Source organism: Prionailurus bengalensis, chromosome X (assembly GCF_016509475.1).
Source record: "Prionailurus bengalensis isolate Pbe53 chromosome X, Fcat_Pben_1.1_paternal_pri, whole genome shotgun sequence".
Lineage (NCBI taxonomy): Eukaryota > Metazoa > Chordata > Mammalia > Carnivora > Felidae > Prionailurus > Prionailurus bengalensis.
The window spans coordinates 126,650,658-126,662,430 of record NC_057361.1 but is presented as its reverse complement, the minus strand read 5'-3'; the positions used below and the strand labels follow the sequence as shown (position 1 = coordinate 126,662,430).

The window sequence follows — 11,773 nt, the reverse complement described above, 5'->3', positions numbered from 1 at the left end:
GGTTCTGCATGGTGTGCTCTCCCTCAGTGCAGAGTAATTGGCCCAACTTGTTCACCTATGGACGGGTTCCCTAGGGGTCTTTGGCAGCAGAGAATTGACACTCATAGCAAAAAGATAACGAGAAAAACCCTCACATGTTTAGAAAGGAAGAAATAAATGTTTAAATAACCTATGGTTCAAAGACAACAACATGATGGAAATTAGGAAATAGTTTATTGAATGATTAAAACATTACTACACACGTGAATCAGTAAGCGGTCTGACAGAAGCACACGGCACACGCAAGCTAAGTAATTTGAGGAGAGTCACATAAAGGGGTTGGGATGGCTTTGTAATGTGTCAACTGAACTACGCTTCCCAGAATTCCCTTTCGTCTAGGTTTCGGTTCAGGTGGGCCATAGGAGAGATTCTGATGGAAGGTTTGGAGAAGAGAAGGGAAATGCATGGAACTGAGAACGTTCTAATAAAGAGAAGATTGAAGGAACAAAATAACAAGACCAATACAAATAGCATGATATAACAAATGGATCAAAGGCTTGGACAGACATTTTTTTTTTTTTTTTTTACAGTAGAAGAAACCCAAATGGTGTACAAATATAAGCGCTCAACTTCATTTATCATTACAGAGCTTAATGCCACTGGGAGATAGTACACACCCACCAGGTTGGTGGAAACTAAAAAGTCTGATGATTCTAAGAGTTGGCAAGGCCATGGAACAGGCAAGCTTTCACATACTGCTGATGGGAGTGTGTGTTGGAAAACTGGCTGGCATTTTGTAGAAAAAATGAAGGCGAGCTTCTTCGAGGAGCCAGCATTTCAATACCAAGTGTACAAATTCTGGAGAAACTTGTGTACCCTGGCACCAAGAAGCAAGTGTAAATGGTTGCGATGGGTTCACCAGTGGCCTCCCAAAAGATATGTGCGCATTCTAACCCCCAGACCCTGTTAATGTGATCTTATTTGGAAAAAGGGTCTTTGCAGTTGCGATTAATTTAAGGATCTTGAGATGAGATTATCTTAGGATGTGTGGGTAAGCCCTAAATCCAGTGACAAGTGGATACCTCACAAGAGAAAGGCAAAGGGAAATTAGAGATAGACAGAAGAGGAGAAGGCTATGTGATCGGACAGGCAGAGGTGGAAGTGATGTGACTTCAGCACCCAGGACTGACTCCCACAGCCACCAGAAACTGGAAGAGTCAAGGAGGGATTTTCCCCTAGATCTTTCAGGGGGAGCACAGCCCTCCTGACACTTTGATCTTGGACTTCTGGCCTCCAGAACCGAGACAGTGAATTTCTGTTCTTGTAAACCACCATGTTTGTGGTGCTTTGTTATGGCAGCCACAGGAAACTAATACAATGGCTTGCCACAGAATTTGTGTGCCGAAAACAGCCCAGATATCCAGCAGGGATAGAATAGATAAATAACACTATGGTAAAGTTATGCCATGGAATACTCTATTAGAACACAAAGGAATAAACTCCCTATACACTACAGCATGTTTAAATTTTAAGCACACACCACTGAGTGAAAGGAACAAGACATAGAAAGATACATGTATTAGAATTGCATTTATGTAAAGTTTAAAAACAGGCAAAAAGTAAACCATGTTATTTATGGATGGATGGATGTTTACGTGGCAAAACTCTGATGAAAAGAAGGAAAGGGTTACCATAGAAGTTAGGGAGTTGATTGTGGGGAGATGCGCTGGGGCTGGAGAGTGGGGCTCTAGTTCTTGATCTGGGGATGGTTACAAGAGTATGTTCTTTTATGTAAAGTACAGGAAATGCATGCAAACCAGATAGGATTTACACCTGTCTCTGCGTCTGTGCTGTACCTCACAATCTGACAGGTTAAAACATGAAAAAGCAGAATTAAAATGATGGCTATTTGCAGATGATATGTCTTCTATATCTGGAAAATCCAATGAGAATCTGCTCTTAAAAAATGTTACAAGGACTTGTAAGAGGAATACAGTAAGTAGGCCAGGACAAAATCATTGAGACAAATGACAAGTTAGAAGACATAATAAAAGAAAAGTCCCCGCTTAACAAAAAGGAAATAAAGTATGTAGAAACAAGTTTAAGAACTATGCAGGATCTACGTACAGAAACATTAAAATGTTCCTCAGAGACATAAAAAGGCCTAAATTAATGCAAAAGTCTACTCTGTTCTTAGAAAATTGTAGCTTTATAAAGGTGGAAAATCTCCCAACATCAATCTATAAATGAAATATGATCTAAAACATTTTATGACAACAGAGTTGTTTGGAACTTTTCAAGATACTTCTAACATTAATATAGAAAACTAAAGGCGTGAAGATAGCCAGAGATGTTCTTAAAGGAAGGCTATGAGAGAAGCACTGGTCCAATCAGATATTAAAACATAATAAAGGGACAGTAATTAGAAAACAGTGTGGTACTGGTGTAGGAATCACATGACAGAAAAATAGAAAAAAATAGATACTCTAAAATACGCATAAATACAGACAGGAATTTAGTATATGGTAAAATGTTATTTCAGTTCCCTGGGGGGAAAATGGATTCTCAGTAAATGGCGTTGGGACAGGTGGGTGGTCACCTGGCGAAGTATACAGTTGGATCCCTATTCGCGATATACAGCACACTAAATTTCAGACAAATCAGACTTAAAGATTAAAAAAGCGAAACTATAAAAATACTAGGAGAAACCATGTTAGATTTAAAATATGATGTTGGAGGAGGAAAGACTTTTTAAAGTACAATTTAGGGGCACCTGGGTGCCTCAGTCGGTTAAGCGCCGACTTGGGCTCAGGTCATGATCTCACGGTTCGTGGGTTCGAGCCCTGCGTCGGGCTCTGTGCTGACAGCTCAGAGCCTGGAGCCTGCTTCGGATTCTGTGTCTCCCTGTCTCTGCCCCTCCCCCCTGCCCCCTCCCCAAAATAAATAAACATTAAAAAAAAATAAAGTACAGTTTAGACCTCAGAAGACCAAAAGAGCAAAGCTTGGTTCATTCAATACACAAAAACAAAAAAGTTTCTTTAATACAAAGATTGCTGTTACAAAGGCCAAAGAAAACGATAAATCAGGAAACTTATTTGCAACTCATATCAGAGACAAGGGGGCTAAGTTCTCTATGATATAAATAGCTCTTACAAAATAGTAAGAAAAATGCCAACAACTCAAGAGAAAAATGGGCAAAAGCTGTGAATGCAGCTCACAGGAAAGAAATACAAATGACTTCTAAATAAGAGAAATCAAAATTAAGACCACAATGAGATATCCTTTTTTCATTTATCAGGTTGGCAAAAGTAGAGCCGTTTGCACGTATACATGATTGACAAAGGTGTGGGCAAAGAGAGCAGGCATTCTCTTGCACTGCTAATTGGGGTTGGAGCTGTGGCACAACTTCTATGCAGGTACTTTGGCGACATCCATCAAAATGACAAATACATACACCTTTGGCCCCAGCAACTCCACATCTGGGAATTTATTCTACAGATATAATTGGATACATGTGAAACGATAAAGAAATATTGATAGACACTAAAGAGAATGAAGAAACTATGTACTGATATGGAACCATCTCCATCATACATGTTAATTTTAAAAAGGAAGGCAATGGTGGGGCACCTGGGTGGCTCAGTCAGTCAAATGCCTGACTTCAGCTCAGGTCATAATCTCACAGTTCGTGGGTTCGAGCCCTGCGTCGGGCTCTGTGCTGACAGCTCGGAGACTGGAGCCTGCTTCGGATTCTGTGTCTACCTCTCTCTCTGCCCCTCCCCCTGCTCACGTCCTGTCTGTTTCTCTCTCACAAAGAAAAAAAAAACCATAAAAAAGAAGGCAATGGAGAATGTGAATAATGTGCTGGCATTTGTATAAAACAAGAATGTGTGTGTGTGTGTGTGTGTGTGTGTGTGTGTATGCATAGAATATTGATGGATAGTTGTTGAAGCGGGGTGATGCATAGAATATTGATGGATAGTGGTTGAAGCTGGGTGATGGGTACATGGAGGTACCAAATTATACAATTTGCTGTTTATGTGTATGTCTGAAAATTTTCATAATGTAAAGTAAAAAGTACACTTAGAATAACAAAAAAAAAAAGAATATCTCTAGAAGGGTACACAAGAAACTAATAACACTGGTTACCTCCACAGGCATTAAAACACAGGAACAGTGATGATGGAATAACAGACACGCAACAGTGGTTGTTTAAACACAGAGTTTATTTTTCTCATGTATTGAGATGTTTGAAAGTAGACTGGCTTTGGTTAGTTCCTCAAGAGCATCAAAAGAAGTCTTTATGATTCTTTCAGTATTTTCCGTACTGTAACAAGAGAGTTGCTGAAGCTCCAGCCATCGAATATGTATATGCAGGTTGGGGAAAGCAAAAAGGGCAAAAGAGGACCAAAAGGGGGAAGTTCCCACTAATTCAGATCACTGTAAGAAACTTTCTAGAACCCTTACCCGATGACTTCCACTCTCATTTCATTGGTCGTCCCTATCTAGAAGGGAGGCTGGGAAATGTAGTTTGGAAACTCGGCACATTGTTACCCCCAACAAACTGAGAGTCTTGTTAAAAAAGAAATCATGAGAAGGGTCAAAATAAATAGATTAAAAAATGCTAGAAAAATACTGACAGAAAAAAGCAGGTAGAGCAATACTATCCTGTAAAATAGAATCCAAAGCAAAATTCTTCCAAATAGACAAATACAAACATTCTTGTAAAGAAAAGACATAAGGCCAAAGAAGTTATGACAGGGACAAACGTTTGTGCCCAACATGGCTTCATAATATATGAAGCAAAAAACTGAAAGAAATTCAAAAAGAACTGGACGTAATCAGAGCAGAAAAGACTTACTGTACTCCTATCAGGAATTAACAGACCAAGGAGACGAAATACAAGTAAGAATATGGAAGATTTGAGTAACAGAAGTCATGAGCTCCATGTAAGAGATATACGGTGTATATATAACCGCCCTTAGAATCAGAGAATACAGATGCTTCTCAGAGGTATATGGAACATTATCCAAGAGTGATTATGTATTTAGTCACAAAGAAAATCCCAACAAGTTCAGAAGCAGAAATCATATTAATTGAATCCAAAACATTAAAGTTAGAAGTTCTTGACCAAAGGAAAGCCACTGACCCTGAAAATAATGACTAATGAAACAAATGCACTGCAAAAAGCTAGAGAATAGTTAAGTAAGCAAAATTTAAAAACGCACAAACTTATGGTAATTTTGGTCAAGAGAAAAGAATGTGAAGAAATGAATAAGTATCGTAAGAAACAGGGTAGGCTATAACTTTAGAGGCAGATACAAGTTTTCTAAACAATTGGAAAAGAACACATATGCATACAGCTTCATATAAATGAGCTGGAAAATGTAGATAAGATGGGTACCTTGAGGGAAAATAGAAATGATAATAATAATAGGTCAAGAGGTGTGAGATCAGAATAAACCAATATCCACAGAAGAAATTTAAAGATAGTCAAAGATCTATCCTTTAAAACGTCATCAGGCCCAGGTGGTTTTGTTAAATTCTAGTAAAACCTAAAAGAACAGGTAACCATATTGCCCAAACCCTTGTCTGCACTGGAAAATATGGAAAGCATCCACACACATTCTTTGAGGCTATCATAACTCTGACTACCAATTGGACGGAGCTAGCAGAGTAAAAGTTCTGTGTAGACCAATCTTTCTTATGAAAAGACACTAACTCATATCCCTTATCATGCCCAAGTAGGGTTTTCCCCAGGAATGCAATGCTAAATTAATACTGACAGAGTTGTTAACGTAATTCACCTTATTACTGGTTAAAGAGGAAACATAAATGTATTATCTCAATTGATGTAGGAAAAACTTTTGATAAAATTCAACACCAATTCATAGTATCCTTGCTACTCTTCCGTAAAGGAGTCGTCCTGATTACTGTGAAACAAGAAAGAAATACAGGATGAATGTATTGGTGGAGAAAAACCTAATTATTTAGAGATGTTATGCTCATTTGTCTAGAGAATCTTAAAGAAGGACCTGGGAATCATACGAGAGCTTTTCACAAGCTCTACCTTCCCAGCAATTAGCAACTGACAAATATGTTATACAAAAACAAAAACAAAAACAAAAAAACAAAAATAAAAAACAAAACCAAAACAAAACAAAACAAAAAACCAAAAAAACCTCCTGATCCCATGAGCAACACAAACTATTGAATGCTTTGGACGAAAATGTATTAAAATGTCTAAGACAGATGTGAAGAACAATACAAAAACTCACTATAGGGCATAAAAGCAAGCCTCAATAAAAGACGAGATATATCATGTTCTTGGAAAGAAAGACTCAACTTTGAGAGATGTCAGTTCCTCTGAAATTAAGCTATAACTTCAATGCACCCCAATAAAAATCCCAAGAAGATTTTAATGGAAACTGATAAGCTGGTTTGTAAATCCACTCTGAAGAGAAATGCACAAGATAGGCCCTAAAATTTGAAAGAAAGGTATCAAAACATATTATAATGTTAGAGTAATTGAAATAGCATTGATGCAAGAGTCAGCATACTAATTGATGGAATGACAGAAATTCCAGAAATACACTGAAGAAAATTTGGCACTTTAGTGTCCATCCATCCATCCATCCATCCCTTAATTCATTTGACAAACAGTGATTGTCTATGATGTGGCGGATACTGTTTTAGGGGTAGATAAAACAAAGCCTTTGTTCTCATAAAAGTGTGGCGCTTATATTCTACATAATTAATTTGGCATTTTAGTTAACAGGGGAAAGGATGGTGTTGGGCAAAACAGTAGATTCTAAACAGATCCCATAGATGAAAAGAGATTCCTAAGTGATTAAAAAATCTAAACATGAGAAGAACTGTGACAATAAAACTATAAAAAATTATTTTAAAAAAACTAGAGAAATTTATCTTTCTAGTCTTCGGATAAAGAAGATGCTGAAGCGAGCAGACACCATAGAAGAAAAACGCGATACATTTGACAGCATGAAGAGGAAAACTACAAGGTTTGCATCGCAATAAAAGCACTATAATTTAAGTTAAAAATAAGTGACAGTGTGGAGGAAAGCATATGCAACATGTATAACAAATGAAGGATTCAGGTCAAGCATATAAAAATCCCTACAAGTCAATATGAAAAATGACAAAGAATAAGAACAAGCAGTTTGCGGAAGTGTATGAATGAACGATAAATATTTGAAAAGATGGCCACCCCGACTACACTAGTAATCATGAAAAATGCCAATGATGACAAGGAGATATAATTTCTGGCAATCAGTATTGGCTACTGTGTGTGTGTGGGGGGGATGGGAACTCTTGTACATGCTTGGTACACACCCTTTTGGAGAGAAGTTTGACAGTATGTATTTTTCAAATGCCTGTACCATTTGAACCCACTTCTGGGTATCTATGGGGGAGACTGTTCATTGTCTCTGTGCAAGGCTGTTCTTCCCGGGTGCTGGGTGGCTCAGCTAGACTGTTTCCCAGGCTCCCTTGGGGGCAGGTATGGTGGCCATGGGAGTAAGAATTCACCAACGGAATGCGAGAGTGAGGGGTGATGTGTCCAACTTCTCCCTCACCTGCTCAGGGAACAAGTGCTCACCCTGGATGCGCACCGTTGTCCTCCCTGCACTTCACAGGATCCAGAGCACAGATACACCTGTGCAGGAGCTGACCCAGCAGTCAAGGCAATGCCCTCGAGCTGAGCTCCTGGGCGTGGTTCCTGGACCACTGCTCAGCCACAAGGTGCCCTTAGGGTCCAGGATGAGGCGAGTCCATCAGGAGGAAGTGTTGTGAAGCTTTTATAGCAACTCAACATCACCATGATATCTTTATTGCATTTTACAAAAGCCTTGGGCAAAATGGATTGGGGGGGGTGGGTGGACATAAACTGGTCTTTCACCACAAATGGTTTGAGAAGCACTGGGCTTCCTGAGTGACGGCGTGGAACAGAGATGTCCCTTCAACCTGGAGTGCTCGGCTGACCCTTATGAGAGCGAGTAACAATGTTCAGTCTTCTCTAAGCCACTAGCTGCATCATTGGTGGTCTCTTGGTTGGAGCCATCTAGCGCTGCCCTCCCTGACTCAATCTTACAGCAGTGTTCGCGCGTGCGCGCGCGCGCGCGCGCGCGCGCGCGCGTGTGTGTGTGTGTGTGTGATGGGGCAAGAGTGTCCATGCGGCATTGTGCCCATCAGCGAAACCCCGCAGGACCCCTAAATGTGCACCGAGGAGGGGAAGCTGGGAACAAAGTCTGCTATATCCATGCTGTGGAGTACAGAGCTATAATTAAAAACTCTCTCCCAGGCACGCTTCCTTATGGATCTTCTGGGAAAGGGGGGAATTGGGAGAGAGGGCAAGTTGCAGAATAAGCATAGAGTATGAGAAACTCTCCAGTGTGTCCGTACATATATGCATGTAAACATGCAGGAAATGTCGGGAAGGATCTTCCGGGGAAGGGGGAATTGAGAGGGGCCTAGAGAATGGCTAAAAGGAGCTTTTATTTTATTCCTATTTGTTTAATATTTTAAAATGAGAATTATATTCATGTTTTGCTTGTGTATTTAACAATAAATTTAAAAGCATATAAAATAGAGAGTGTTTATGTGTCGTTAATAAGAATATGACACAGAATAATTCCTCACTCGCTGGTTTGGTAGACTCGCATAGTGGTTTGGGTTTCCTGCTTTTTATTTTTTTTATTTTTTTATTTTTTAATTTTTTTTCAACGTTTATTTATTTTTGGGACAGAGAGAGACAGAGCATGAACGGGGGAGGGGCAGAGAGAGAGGGAGACACAGAATCGGAAGCAGGCTCCAGGCTCTGAGCCATCAGCCCAGAGCCCGACGCGGGGCTCGAACTCACGGACCGCGAGATCGTGACCTGGCTGAAGTCGGACGCCCAACCGACTGCGCCACCCAGGCGCCCCAGGTTTCCTGCTTTTTAACGTGCCCTCGGTTTCTGGCCCCCTCGCTCCTGCCCTCAGTTTCACTCAGCTGCTCCGGGACCCTCCACTTCCCTGAGGACCCCATCGTAGCACTGAGTAGAATGACTTTCAGAATGGGATGCATCATTCAGTTGTTTGATTCCACGTAGGCCGTGAGTGTTTTCGGAAAAAGTCATTTTTGCCAGGATGAAATAAAGCAGAACTTCCAGGAGGAACTATCTCCCAACTTGTATACAACTGTTTCTTTGATAAATCATCTCTGATCTTGAAATAATAAAGACTGTACCACATGAAGAAAGGAACCAAGTTTCAGGGAAAAACAAGGCTCTTAAAACACATTTGATCTCGACTAAACACCCTTCACACCAGACTTTATAACGTGCTTTAGGGAAATAGTTGCTGTCACCAGGACTGCTATAGTAACTAAACACAAAGATTTTCTGAGATTTGACCAAACTGTTTATCCTAGGTACCAAGTTCCTTCTGGAAGACATGCTACTGAAACTTTTCTTCCGAAGTCCAGTGGGCTGCTTGAAAAGCGTTAGGCATCATGCAGCTGCCGTCGTAAAGCCTGAGAGCACATGGCGCGGGAACCCGAGAAACAGGTGCCGGCAGCTGAGACCATGGCCCCTGTGGCGGAAGGCCGACCCTGACAGTAGGAGGGTGAAAGTGGACGACAAAATTATAATAACAGTGGCATTCGGAGACAGAGTTCTAAATTCTTCTTGAATTTGAGAAGTTCACTCCCTGATAGTGACAGTTGGCCAAATGCATCTCCCACACCTTCCTGAAGTTCATCCTCCAGGCACCTGCCAAGTCCGACCATCTCCAAGCAGGATATCCTGCTACTACCACCAAAGTGGCTGTCCTGGAACACACAGAGGCCTGGAAAGACTTGGATCTGGCCGGGTCTCCTGCTCCCTCTAACACGCCAGGGGCTCCGACACCCTCCCTCCTGCCCTTGGCCCCTCCCTCCGGAGCTCTCCTGGGCCCTCGTCCTTCCCCAGGGTGTAGGGTCCTGCGCTTCCCCGGCCTCCGTGTCTCCCCATCCGTAAAGGGGACCATCGGCGCCCAGCTGGGGTGGCGGTGGTGGGGCGTGAGCCAAGGAGGTGCTGCAGGGGGTGGGGAGCGGGGGTCCCCCGCTCCCCAGCCCCCCGAGACCCGTCCTGGTGGCCAGCATCCGCCTCCCGTCCCCCGGACACGTCCCCAACCTGAACATGCTGCAGGATCCTCTGGGCGCACCAGTCCCCCAGCTCTGCGTAGTTGCCCGCCAGCTCCTCGTCCGCCTCCCCCAGCTGGTCCATGAGGTTGAGCAGCATCATGGGCATAGCCATGTACTGGGAGGCCGGGGCCCCAGGGAGCTGGGGCCGGCCCAGCCCCGATGGGTCCTTTTTATTATTATATATTTAAAATATATGAGCAATATTTAAAATATGTGAGCAATATTATGGGCTCAGTGGGAAGAAATTGAAACAGCTCACCAATGTATAAATCAAACTAATAAGTGCATGAAACCATGAGAAGCCCAAGTACCCTCTCCTCTGAATGTCTGTGTCCCCCAAAATTCATACATTAAGATCCTATCCCCCAATGTCACCCCATCAGTTGGTGGGGCCTCTAGGAGGTGATTGGGTCATGAGGGCAGAGTCCCCATGAATGGGTTTAGCACTCTTATAAAAGAGGCCTTAGGCACCTTGCTCACCCTTCCGCCATGTGAAGACACAGCCAGATGACAGCCATCTATGAAGCAGGAAGCAGGTCTTCGCCTGATGCTGGCTCTGCCAGCATCTTGGTCTTGGATTTCCCAGCATCCAGAACTGTGAGCAATAAATGAGTGTTGTTTTATAAGCCACCTTGATGGCATTTTGGTGATAGCAGCCTAAACAGACTACAACAAGGCTAGCGGCCCCTCCCAGGTGGGATGTGAGCTGGATAGAAGTGGGTTGGGGCAGATGGTCGTGGCAGGAGCCTGGCCCGGGAGGTGGGCGTCTGGGGACTGTCAACTCTCAGGTAAGCAAAAGAGTTATTGGGGGTCTCAGAGGAGGGTGTTGTTGGAGAGGCTACAGGGCTCCAGAAGTCAGGGGGCCCTAGGAGAGGGTCAGAAAGGAAGATTCTCAACCCCCTACAAGAAGCCCCAGGATATCCCCTACCCTCTGGGCCCAGTGTTAGTTGTCCAAACAAATCTGTGGCCTTGGCTTTTGCATAACTGAAGTTTGCCTGAACAGAGCTTGCGCATGTTTGAGGGAAACATAGGTGGACTTCTCAGTGGCAAGTACATCATGAAACCAGCAAAGCAGATGAATGGTTCTCTCCAAACAACTGGCTTGTGAGCAGAGATGGCTGGGATGGCAGTGGGGTGTGGTCGTATCACCACCACCTGCCAAGAAGCTGCATTTGGGGTGGAAAATTAATTGATAGAGTGATGAGGATGGGACCCTGGGGGAAAGATGACATGGGTCTTGCCTGGGCACCTCCAGGGAGATTGGGATGGTGGGGGAAGGCGTGTTCCTTTCCAACAGTTTCTCCTTGCTGTTACAGCACACCATGGCCCTTGAGATCCCAACCCAAGTGCTCGTGGGGCTCCTGGGTGCTTGCCCTTCTGGGACTGGGCAGCTGACTCCACAGGTGAGCCTTGTTTGTATTTGGCAGGTGAGGGGGGTCAGGAAGCCAGGGGCCTGTCCTCACTACCTGCCTTTCTGGAGGCAATGATCATTGGAGAGAGGGCCAGCCACTGGTCAAGAGGACTGACCTCCTCACTCCCACCCTCACCTAGACCAGAGAGGCTGGCCGATCCTCAAGCCACTTCCGTCACTCTATTTCTGGTCCCTAAGGGA

At 43.2% G+C, this 11,773-nt stretch overlaps 1 long non-coding RNA gene across 1 annotated transcript; it reads left to right on the top strand.

Annotated features, from left to right (window-relative positions):
• Positions 1 to 3,820: 3,820 nt before the first annotated feature.
• Positions 3,821 to 9,259, top strand: LOC122476991. The gene is made up of 3 exons (XR_006295641.1): positions 3,821 to 3,831; positions 5,901 to 5,902; positions 9,112 to 9,259. It is a non-coding gene; the product is annotated as an uncharacterized LOC122476991 (long non-coding RNA).
• Positions 9,260 to 11,773: the final 2,514 nt, after the last annotated feature.